This window comes from Aquarana catesbeiana, linkage group LG11 (genome assembly GCF_042186555.1).
Source record: "Aquarana catesbeiana isolate 2022-GZ linkage group LG11, ASM4218655v1, whole genome shotgun sequence".
Taxonomy (NCBI): domain Eukaryota; kingdom Metazoa; phylum Chordata; class Amphibia; order Anura; family Ranidae; genus Aquarana; species Aquarana catesbeiana.
Window position 1 is genome coordinate 260365683 of NC_133334.1, and position 13428 is coordinate 260379110.

Consider the following 13428-nt stretch of genomic DNA (forward strand, 5'->3'; position numbering starts at 1 on the left):
GCGGGGGGGGTTGGTTGTTTGCCGCCCCCCCCCAATCAAAAAACCAGTCGCCACTGAATCCAAGTTTCTCAAGTGCCCCCTTGGGAAAATGATTTGCCCACCCTTGAGCTAGACTAAGGTCCGTCTAGGAATTTCAAGGCATTAATTTCAGTTTTGACCGGAGTGTACCTTTAAATAGAACGGGAGTAGGCCGGTCTCAGCCGGCATGTCCTGAGTTTTCCATGGCTCCGGGCTGCACACATCATGAATTGGTCTGTGCCATCACTCTTATCCTAATGGACTCGCAGCGGCCTCCAGTGCCAGCTACACCTACTGCCTCCAATTTTCCTTTTATTCAATAAAGATGATGGAAAGTACAATGGCCTGTCTTTGATTTCTCCATCCTGACAAAACCGAAGAGAAAAAAAAAAAAACGGGGTTTACGCTCCTTACATGCAGGGAATGCGCTCACATGTGTTCCCAGCAGAACGCGGGGCCCTGGCGTCCGAAGCCGCTCCATAATGGTGGATGTCAGCTCGCCGTTCCACTCAATTTCCTGCGAGGATCTTAAAACTTGTCTTAAGGAGGCCGAGGAGCCAATCAGCCCTTCTCCCCGCACGCAGCTGCTATGAAATCCTGATCCGACTTCTCCGAGAGGCAAATCTACAGCAGATGTCCACCTAAGTGTTCGTTTATTTGTAGCAGCCGAAATCATCAGCTCGCGGGCCGCGGCGGGGAGAAAATGAGCGCCGAGAGGAAATGGGACTTTTAAGCCGCTCTTTGGAAGACTGCTCTTACATCAATAGGGTTTTCAAGGCGAGCGGGACCCACCTCACAGTGTTTGTGTGCCTTCGTTAAAAGAGAGATGGAGTCGGAAAATTAAATACGCCAAAAGAGAAAGGGCTGGGGGGGGGGGGGGTTAATGTGTTTGTTAAAGGGTACGTCCACCCAAAAAAAAAAAATTTGGGTGGACTTAAAGTGTATCTAAATCTAAGGCTCACTCAGTGTAGCGGAAATGTGCGTTTCTGCCCACGTTTTTGGAAGCGTGCAAAAAAAAATGTTAAAACGCGAGACGCGCTTGTGGTGCCATTATTTCTTAGTGGCACCCTAACCACTTTAAGACTAGGCCATTTTCTGACATTTGTTGCTTACAAGTTAAAATCTTTTTTTTTTTTTTGCTAGAAAATTACTTAGAGACCCCCAAACAAAATATATATATATATTTTTAGCAGAGACCCTAGAGAATAAAATGGCGGTCATTGCAATATTTTATGTCACACTGTATTTGCACAGCAGTCTTTCAAACGCAATTTTTTGAGAAAAAATACACTTTAATGAATTAAAAAAAAACAGTAAAGTTGGCCCAATTTTTCTTGTATAATGCGAAAGATGAGTAAATAGATACCTAACAAGTCATGCTTTAAAATTGCACACGCTCATGGAATAGTGACAAACTACGGTACTTAAAAATCTCCATAGGAGGTTTAATTTTTTTTTACAGGTTACCTGTTTAGAGTTACAGAGGAGGTCTAGTGCGAGAATTATTGCTCTCGCTCTAACGATTGCGGCGATGTCTCACATGTGTGGTTTAAACATGTAAACCTCCCTTGTAATATAACTAAACATGAAGGTCCTCTTTATTGAGAGATCTGGGGTCAAAAAGACCCCAGATCTCTCATTTACCTTTAAAAGCAAAAAAGAAAAATCACTTTAAGGCCGAGAGGCGGAAGTGACGTCAGACGGCGCTCCGGTCCTCCAAGGGCATAGAGCTGAGTGGGTGCTATCTTGCTCTCACTTGGCTTCCTGCCCAGAAGGAACGGATCGGCTCCTGGCTTACTGACTGGTCCGGTAAGCTCAGAGACGTCCCAGGAAGCAGGAAGAGGAGGGGCACCACTCCCCTGCCTATAAAAGGAATAATAATATATATATAAATAAAAAATATATATATATAAGGGAATAATGTAACTGATAACAGTACAGGAAGATATAATTTTGCAAGATTTCTGGCAGGATCAATAGTTTTTTGGAGTTTTTTTTGCACTTAGCCCAGGTTCACACTGGCAGCGGGAATGAAATGGTGCAAGTTTAGCTGAATGCACGCGATTTCATTCCCGCATGTCAGTCCCGACCTCGGGGCTGATTTCAGAGTAATCTGTGCGGGTGGCTGCACAGATGTCTATGGAAATTGCACCCGAAGTTGACAAAAAGTAGTACAGAAACTACTTTTGGTAATCTGTGCGGTGCCATTGCCGGCAATTGCTGCCGATTTGCCATGCGATTTGACATGTCAAATCACATGCCAAATCGCTCCTGTGTGAACCTAGGCTTAAAGCTTATATTTTGCCTTTACTGGTTCTTCTCTCCCCTTGTTAACATGCTAATTACATTTTTAACCACTTGCCTACTGGCCACTTTAACCCCCTTCCTGCCCAGGCCAATTTTCAGCTTTCAGTGCACTTTGAATGACAATTGCGCCGTCATACAACGCTGTACCCATATACATTTTTTGTCCCTTTTTTCAAACAAAGAGTTTCTTTTGGTGGTATTTAAACCGCTGTTTTTTTTTTTTTTGTTAAATAAACTAAAAAAGACCAAAAATTTTGTAAATAAAATATGTTTTTCAAAGTTTGTTATATAATTTTGCAAACAGGTAATTTTTCTCCTTCACTGATGTGTGCTGATGAGGCTGCACTGATGGGCACTGATATGCTGCACTGATGGGCACTGATGAGGGGGCACTAATAGACACTGATATGCTGCACTGATGGGCACTGATGAGGCGGCACTAATAGACACTGATTTGCTGCACTGATGGGCACTGATGGTGCGGCACTGATGGACACTGATAGGCTGCACTGATGGGTACTGATAGGCAGCACTGATGGGCACTGATAGGGCGGCACTGATATGCTGCACTGATTGGCACTGATGAGGCTGCATTGATGGGCAATGATATGCTGCACTGATGAGAGGACACTGATGGACACTGATGAGGTGGCACTGATGGGCACTGATGAGGTGGCACTGATGGGCACTAATATGCTGCACTGATGGGCACTGATATGCTGCACTGATGGGCACTGAGGAGAAGGCACTGATGGGCACTGATAGGCTGCACTGATGAGGCGGCACTGGTGGGGACTGTTGAGGAGGCACTGATGAGGCTACACTGATAGGTAGCACTAATAGGCACAGATAGGTGGCACTGATGGGCATTGATAGGCGGCACTCATGGGCACTGATAGGTGACACTGATGAGGAAGCACTGATGGAGGCTAATTGGCTGCACTAATGGGCACTGATAGGTGGCACTGATAGGCGGCACTGATGGGCACTGATAGGTGACACTGATGAGGAGGCACTCATGGGCACTAATTGGCAGCACTGATAAGTGGCACTGATAGGCAGCACTGATGGGCACTGATAGGTGACACTGATGAGGAGGCACTTATGGGCACTGATTAGCAACACTGATGGGCACTGATTGGAAACACTGATGAGCACTGATTAGCAACACTGATGGGCACTGATTGGATGCATTGATAGACACTGATTGGCAACACTGATGGGCACTGATGGGACTGCATTGATAATCAGGACACATCGAGACCCCTTAGGCCAGGATAAGTGAACATTTTTATGGTGCATCCTACACAAATGATAAAAATTTGTTAAATGTGTCTAAACACCTTAAATATGTCCACTCGTCGTTTTTTTTTTTTTTTTACAACCTGGAAAGAGTAAAAAAAAAAATCCCCTCGAGAAGAAGACATCCACCGTAGGTTCTTAGAGAGAGAAGTATGGTGGATTTTTAACCTTCAAACCAGAATGCCTTTTGGTTTGAAATTTCGTTATGATGTGCATCTTTTTCTTCGATAACTTTCTGTTGATATTGTATTCTTTTGTTGTTTCTTTTTGTCCGTTCATTTTTGTTTACATGGGTGTTGCCATAGTGTGAGTCAATGCAAACTTCCCTGCATTAATTAGTGTGGAGGTGGCCACACGTTAGCCATTTGATTCAGAAGGATTTTCAGAGTTGTCAGCTCTTTCATATATTTGGTTACTAATTAGCAGATATGACTGCCCCCTATATGTGTCTATTACAAGTTACAGTATTACAAGGATAGTTACAAGTTATATATTGAGACAAAGTTTACCTTTACCCTATAATGCTGAATATATTATTTACATACAGCAGAGAGAAGATCACCTTTTATTCAATAATTTATCAAGTCGGTATGAATAATGGTGGCCATACACTAGACGGAAAATTGTTCGAAAATCTGTAATTTGAACAGTTCGTTCGTTTATCGTCTAGTTAATGGGCACGAATCTAAAATCGGTTGTGACGTTTTTGAGCCGAAAAGTCGAAGGAAAAGTTTGGAAAACTTCGGCCGAACGGACGATAAATTGAAAGGTTAATGTGTTTCTCGCCCAAAACAGTTTGCACTGGGCTTATGTGACAAAACCAACAAAAAATTGATTAATTTATGTCAGTTGAACGATTTATCCGTTCAAATTTCGGTCATTACATGATGCCAAAATCGTTTGCTCTCACGACCATGTGTTCGCTTTTTCGAAAACTCGTTCAACCGATTTTTCGATAGTTGTTTGGCTAGCATAAGTCAGATCAGACTACAACATTGTAACTTTATAGCACAAGGCGAGGGGCTGAAGCATGGGCTGATTTACATGATTGTGTCATGTCGGAGCCGGCATTTCAGTCCAGGAAGTGGATGGTGACCCTGGATGATGCCTAAACCAAGATGGCACCATCCTTCTGGAGAAAAAAAGCAAATGAAGGCATTGTCAGGGGCGGTGCTGAGATCTCCGTGAGAGGCAATTGATACCTGGCTGGAGGTGTTACAGTGACACATGAAAAATATATAATAAAAAAATGATGTAAACAAAATAATAAACAGAATAAAATAGTATATAATTTAATAGTAGAATCATATAAATATAATCAATAAGATATAATGTGATCAAATAATAAACAAATAAATAAAAAAGAAATTAAAATGTAAAATAGAAAGTGAAATAAATATAATTTAATAAAATAAAAAATAATAAAATAAAATATAATAAAATAAATAAAAAGAATTTAAAATAGAATAAAAAAATATAGTTATAAAATAAAATAATGTCATAAAATATAGGTTCATTTTAACATAAATTAAAATTATAAATAATAAAATAAAATAAATAATATATCATGTACATAACTACATAAATAATATATATGTGCATAACTACATAAATAATGTACATAACTACATAAATAAATAAAAAATACATTAAAATGTAAGATAAAATATAAAGTGAAATAAATATAATGTAATAAAATCATAAATAATAAAATAAAAGATAATACAATGATTAAATAAATAAAATATAATAAAAAAATAAAATAAAAAATATAATAATAAAATAGGCATAATGTAATAAAATGTAGATCAATTTTAACATAAAGTAAAATACATATAAAGTAAAATAATTATATAATGTAATAAAATGATAAGTAAGGTATAATGTACATAACTACATAAATAATATATATGTACATAACTACATAATGTACGTAACTACATAAATACATAAATAAATACAAAATAAATTAAATTGCAAGATAAAATATGAAGTGAAATAAGTATAATGTAATAAAATATCAAATATTTAAATAAAAGATAATACAATAATAAAATATAATATAAAAATAAAATAAAAAATATAACAATAACATAAAAATAATGTAATAAAATATAGGTCGATTTTAACATAAGGTACATAACTACATAAATAATATACGTAACTACATAAATACATAAATAAATACAAAATAAATTAAATTGCAAGATAAAATATGAAGTGAAATAAGTATAATGTAATAAAATATCAAATATATAAATAAAAGATAATACAATAATAAAATATAATATAAAAATAAAATAAAAAATATAACAATAACATAAAAATAATGTAATAAAATATAGGTCGATTTTAACATAAGGTAAAATAAATCTAAAGTAAAATATATATAATGTAATAAAATAAAGAATAATAAAATAATAATAAAATAAATAATATATAATGATATATATAGATATAGATATATATAGATATATATCTATATCTATATATAAATTAAAAAAAAAATGTAATAAAATATAGGTCAATTTTAACATGTATATTTTAAAAAATAATAATAAAGGTTATAGTGTCCCTTAGTGATAAAGCAATATAGGTGTCGCGTCCAGGTATGGTAGCTGTGCTCATGTCGCTGACTGTGTTAGAGGCCACCGAGGAGTTCTGAACTGGCTGACGTTGTTTAGAATAGGTGGAAGGTCTATGACACGAGCCATCTGGCTAAGGTGAAGCCATTTCTTTATCAGCGATGGAGTAACAACAAACAGGCCTCCCAAACTGGATGGGGCTCATTTTTCTCAGGTAGTGGATTATCTGCCAGTATCAATCACCTCCTCTTATCACGTCCGCCCTGTCACGGCTACATTAGTCTTCTGTATTGCTGAGTCAGTTGTCAGTGGGGGGCCCTGAAATCGCACACCTTCCTTAAAAGTATATTACGGTCAAAACTGAAATCAGAGGCTTGAGATACAACCAGGATGCACAGACTACATGCTTATGGTTAAAGCTGACTTTTAATCTGCTTATATTTTGCCTTCTCTGGTAATTATGTTTTTTTTTTATGTTCCAGCCCTGCCTACTTTATCACAGTTTACTGACTACCATGTCCATTACAAACACACAGGGAACCCCAACATATACAGAGCAGAATGGCTCCTATAATTCATATTTATAGCTTGGTTTCAACTCATACAGGGTGAAGAAGAAATAAGAGAGCTCAAGAGATGGACATATTTTATTTTATTGTTTGAAGCGTCACTTTACAAGTCAACACATTGCTGAAATCAAAGAGATCTGGACAATAGGTATCTTGAGAAGCTGGTTTAGGTGGAAAAAAAATAGTTTTCTTCTAGTTCCCGGTTTAGCAGCAAGATCATAATCCCTGAACATCGAAGAGCTGCCTCCTGAAATATCTACACATTAGATGACTAACCAGTTTGGGACATTGAACGCTACCTATGCTCTTTACATTTACTCCTTCATTGAGCTGTCTAAACCTGTCTGTCTAAACCAGCCTTTCTCAACCAGGGTTCCTCCAGAGGTTGCAAGGGGGTTCCTTGAGTGATGAGCAATTTCTACCTCTCAGATAAGTCACCACTGAGACCAATGATCCTTTAAGTTATCTGTAAGGGGGGATTCTTCCCACTGATGACCAATGAAAGGACATTCTTCCCACTGACCACCAATGTAAGGAGCATTCTTCCCATTGACCACCAATGTAAGGAGCATTCTTCCCATTGACCACCAATGTAAGAAAATTCTTCCCGTTGACAGTCAATCTAAGGAGCATTCTTCCCATTGACCACCAATGTAAGGAGCATTCTTCCCATTGACCACCAATGTAAGAAAATTCTTCCCGTTGACAGCCAATCTAAGGAGCATTCTTCCAGCTGAACTCCAATGTAAGGAGCATTCTTCTTACTGATCATCACATGAATGTAGCTGTAGTTATAATATTTATTACCAGAGGTTCCCTGAGACCAGAAAGTTATTTAACGGCTTCCTCCGGGCCCGCAAGGCTGAAATGCGTTTACATCTGCTGTCTGTGTCTTTAATGGAGAATCGATACATTTTGAAGATTTTAAAGAGCAAGCAAGGAGTTGCGGACCATCTTTTCTCACTTTTTACATTACTGCTGATGAGAAAAGTCATTTAGCCGTTTATATTTACAAAAATAATTGCATTTCCATGCATGTCAACTATGACTAAGGCTACACACTGAAACGCATAAGCCCTGTATTATTTTGTACCACACCTGGATTAATAAATGTATTCATTGCGGAGGATCGAGCTGTCGGCTTTCCGTTATCTATATGTTTGCTTGAGTGCTGAGAGGACACTACAAACCTGTGCACTGACCGCTCACCACCTCGGGGAATTACTACAGGTGTTTTCTACTACATTTAACCACTTTAACCCCCCCGGAAGGATTTACCCCCTTAATGACCAGGCCATTTTTTGCAATACGGCACTGCGTTACTTTTACTGACAATTGCATGGTCGTTCAACGTTGTACCCAAACAAAATTCATGATTTTTGGTGGTATTTGATCACCTCTGTGTTTTTTATTTTTTGTGCTATAAACAAAAAAAGGCCACCAATTTTTTTTTTAAAAAAAACAATATTTTTTACTTTCTGCTATAATACATATCCAAAAAATATATATAAAAAAACGAATTTATTCATCAGTTTAGGACAATATCTATTATTCTACATATTTTTGGTAAAAAAAATCCCAATAAGCGTATATTGATTGGTTTGTGCAAAAGTTATCGCGTCTACAAAATAGGGGATAGATTTATGGCATTTTTATTTTATTTAAATTTTTTTTTACTAGTAATGGCGGCGATCAGTGATTTTTAGCGGGACTGCGACATTGCGGCGGACAGATCGGACATCTATCTGACATGTTTGACTTTTTTTAGGAACCAGTGACATTATTACAGTGATCAGTGCTAAAAAGATGCACTGACATTGTACTAATGACACTGGCAGGGAAGGGGTTAACATCAGGGGCGATCAAGGGGTTAAATGTATTCCCTGTTTGTGTTTTCTAACTGTATGGGGGATGGGCTCTCTGGGGAATCACACAAATCCGTCTTCCTGGTTAGCAGGAAGACAGTCCTCAGTGTCATCCCCTGACAGTGCCCCAGGACGACGTCAGGTGTGTGACGAAACGTACGTAGGGAGGAGAGACATGCTAACGTCACCACGTGTACGCAGATCCCGGAAGCAGCGGGTTGCTATTCAGAGCTCGATTCTTAAAGCTGTTTTTAAACTACATAACCGTAAGTGCAATCTTGCCCTTTTTTTAACTAAAAAAATAATAAGGAATTACATTTTTCTAGCCATTATTCTTTTTTCATGAGGACCTATTGAATATATCTGGGCATGATGCTTTGTACTTGGTGAGGACGCCGGGACCATTGGCGCACCATATAGAGACCCGAGGAGGGGGAATAAGCCACAAGTGAATTTGATCTCCCGTAATAGGAGATCACTTACAGCTGGTAAGCGGCAGTGTGTACAGAGGTGGAGGCACTATCCTATTTCCTTTGCACACTTTTCTTGTGGTGTTATGCTTGTTTGCCACCGCAGGGGAATATATTGGTGCACTATTTTCAGCATATGGACTTTCTTGGTTCTCTTTTGTATCAAAGACTCAGTAGAGACTTTTTCACTATATGTATTATTTTGTATTATCCTCTTTATCCTCTTATCCTCTTTCACACTGGATTGTTTGGTAATTTGTTTTTGTGTCACATAATTAATATTATCACATAGGGGATTTACACGAATCAGCGCAACCTAAATTTTTGAATTGTATACTATTGTGTGTGTCTCACATATCCAGCAGATATTTGGATTCATATGATTGTATATTACCATCTACCATCACTTTTTTATACAGATAGCACAGTATTTATTTTTTGTTAGAACGGAGATCTGCCTTGTTTACTTCGGCAGATCCCCGTTCTGTCTCCGCGGGCAACGATGGCGGGAGGCCGGTAGACATCGAGTCCACCGGACCCGATGATTGGCTCCCCCCGCTGGCCAGTCGGAATACTCGCACGTGCCCACGAAAGCTAGTGCGCGAATCGCCATACCGGTACGGCGATTTGCGCAGCCGAGCCACTGTGCCGCGGTACATCTGCAGCAGGTGGTCGCCAAGTTGTTAAAATTGCATTTCCATGTTCTGTGTACTGTGGGAGAGCAGATATAGTGAATGCAGGGTCCGGGGTTTAGTAACACTTTAATATGCGAAGGCTTTCAGTTCTTCAATAATCCTCAAACCACCAGTAACTACCATCAGGGGCGGCCCATGCATTGTGGCCCTTTCAGGACGCCGGATTTATGGATTCCTATGGCGGCGTGGGAGGGGTTGGTACTTTTTTCAGGTGCCGGGTGCCTGAATTACAGTGGCGGGGGGTGTTTTTAAAGCACCTGATTAGAGCCATAGGCTCTAATAGGCGTCAAAATAGGTGAACTGTGAGCGCCATGCTTGGCCTCGCAGTTCACCCAGGTGTCTTAGAACAGCGAATTAATATTTGCTTTACTAACACTGAACCTCCTCTCCGCCAATCAGGTGCTCGGGTCTGTTACCCGTCACCTGATTGGCTGAAACGACAAGCGATGTGAATGGATGCTTATCGGGAGGAGCGGACAGGAGGAGAGGACAGGAGGAGACCCATGGAGGACACCGCTTCCTGCCGCCACCTGTTGCCCCACCAAGACAGGGTAGTGTCGAGCAGACGGCGAGCGGGCGGGGGGGTCACAGTGGCAGCATTTGAAGGGCACAGTGGCTGCGTTTGAAGGGCACAGTGGCTGCGTTTGATGGGCACATTGGCAGCATTTGAAGGGCACAGTGGCTGCGTTTGATGGGCACAGTGGCTGCGTTTGATGGCACGGTGGCTGCTATTGATGGCACAGTGAATGTGTTTGATGGCACAGTGGCTGCGTTTGATGGCACAGTGGCTGCCATTGATGGGCACAGTGGCTGCGTTTCATGGGCACAGTGGCTGCGTTTGATGGGCACAGTGGCTGCATTTGATGGGCACAGTGGCAGCATTTGATGGGCACAGTAGCTGCGTTTGATGGGCACAGTGGCTGCGTTTGATGGCACGGTGGCTGCTATTGATGGCACAGTGGCTGCGTTTGATGGCACAGTGGCTGCGTTTGATGGCACAGTGGCTGCCATTGATGGGCACAGTGGCTGCGTTTGATGGGCACAGTGGCTGTGTTTCATGGGCACAGTGGCTGTGTTTTATGGGCACAGTGTCTGCGTTTGATGGGCACAGTGGCTGCGTTTGATGGGCACAGTGGCAGCAATTGATGGGCACAGTGGCTACGTTTGATGGCACAGTGGCTGCGTTTGATGGCACAGTGGCTGCCATTGATGGGCACAGTGGCTGCGTTTGATGGGCACAGTGGCTGTGTTTCATGGGCACAGTGGCTGTGTTTCATGGGCACAGTGTCTGCGTTTGATGGGCACAGTGGCTGCGTTTGATGGGCACAGTGGCAGCAATTGATGGGCACAGTGGCTGCGTTTGATGGGCACAGTGGCTGCTATTGATGGCACAGTGGCTGCGTTTGATGGCACAGTGGCAGCAATTGATGGGCACAGTGGCTGCGTTTGATGGCACAGTGGCTGCGTTTGATGGCACAGTGGCTGCCATTGATGGGCACAGTGGCTGCGTTTGATGGGCACAGTGGCTGTGTTTTATGGGCACAGTGGCTGTGTTTCATGGGCACAGTGTCTGCGTTTGATGGGCACAGTGGCTGCGTTTGATGGGCACAGTGGCAGCAATTGATGGGCACAGTGGCTGCGTTTGATGGCACAGTGGCTGCTATTGATGGCACAGTGGCTGCGTTTGATGGCACAGTGGTTGCGTTTGATGGCACAGTGGCTGTGTTTGATGGCACGGTGGCTGCTATTGATGACACAGTGAATGTGTTTGATGGCACAGTGGCTGCGTTTGATGGCACAGTGGCTGCCATTGATGGGCACAGTGGCTGCGTTTCATGGGCACAGTGGCTGCGTTTGATGGGCACACTGGCTGCATTTGATGGGCACAGTGGCAGCATTTGATGGGCACAGTAGCTGCGTTTGATGGGCACAGTGGCTGCGTTTGATGGCACGGTGGCTGCTATTGATGGCACAGTGGCTGCGTTTGATGGCACAGTGGCTGCGTTTGATGGCACAGTGGCTGCCATTGATGGGCACAGTGGCTGCGTTTGATGGGCACAGTGGCTGTGTTTCATGGGCACAGTGGCTGTGTTTCATGGGCACAGTGTCTGCGTTTGATGGGCACAGTGGCTGCGTTTGATGGGCACAGTGGCAGCAATTGATGGGCACAGTGGCTGCGTTTGATGGCACAGTGGCTGCGTTTGATGGCACAGTGGCTGCCATTGATGGGCACAGTGGCTGCGTTTGATGGGCACAGTGGCTGTGTTTCATAGGCACAGTGGCTGTGTTTCATGGGCACAGTGTCTGCGTTTGATGGGCACAGTGGCTGCGTTTGATGGGCACAGTGGCAGCAATTGATGGGCACAGTGGCTGCGTTTGATGGGCACAGTGGCTGCGTTTGATGGCACAGTGGCTGCTATTGATGGCACAGTGGCTGCGTTTGATGGCACAGTGGCTGTGTTTGATGGCACAGTGGCTGCCATTGATGGGCACAGTGGCTGCGTTTGATGGGCACAGTGGTTGCGTTTGATGGGCACAGTGGCTGCAATTGATGTTTTTTTTTCAGAATTTTTCAGTTTGTTTGCTCCCCCCAAAAAATATTGAGCACCAGCCGCCACTGACTACCATTCACTTTACATCAGTCTGTTCCAAAGCCTCTTTATTCGTTGGCTCCTGAATATGAAGCATGATTCCACCCCCCCCCACCCCCCTTCCTTTCACTCTTAGATCATAGAGCAAGGAATCACCATGAACGCTTTTCATGTTTGGTCTCATTGGAGTATTTGAAGGATCAAACAGGCTTTGCTGCTCTTTGAGCCCGGCTTCAGCAGCGGCCTAGGTGGGCCAGGTGGCTTGGATATGTCATCAATTTCCAATCTCTGTTTATTGTGGATCTACCCTGGAAAACAGTGTACATCTAGGAAGCACTCACAGGCCTGTTTATAGAGAGGGAGAGGAAAATACACATATTGATTGCGCACACCGTGATACGGCGCAGGGAATAAGGTGGCGACTTGATGCAATTAGCCCCTGCCTGGAACTTCTGAGGGGATCATGTCGGAACGGAGAGCAGAATCGCTCGCAGTGGTCGATTGGCTGGAGCGTCTAGACACCTGCGTCACCCGTTCCTTTGTCACATTGTAATATGAGTTTGCTGGTAGCCCCAAGGCTTGAACGGAAACAAGTGAAATTGAAATCTTCGGGAAATGCTGCAATTCTATCCAAGTCACAATGTTCATGGAATATACGTGGCTTTCAGAATTCGTTGCAGCCAGGCTTGGTAGGCTTTTATGCCAACTTGTGGCAGCGCTGCAACCTCTTGTTACATGATTCTATGAGGTGCACAGGGGGGGTTGGAATCAGGAAATTCACTGGCCTATGTGTTTAAGTTTATTTGTCATATAAAGCTTTTACACAAAACATTCATTTACAAATGTGAAAACTTTCCCAAAAATAAATAAATTGATTTTAAAATGTGTTTAATTTTCCCTTTAATGCGTTAATGTGGGAGAGCCAAGTTCCTGTACAGGTCAGTACATTTCAGTAAGCGGCGTTGAGACAAACTAGATCAGACTTTCTTGATCACGGTTCCGTGGAACTTTCAGATTGCTTCAAAG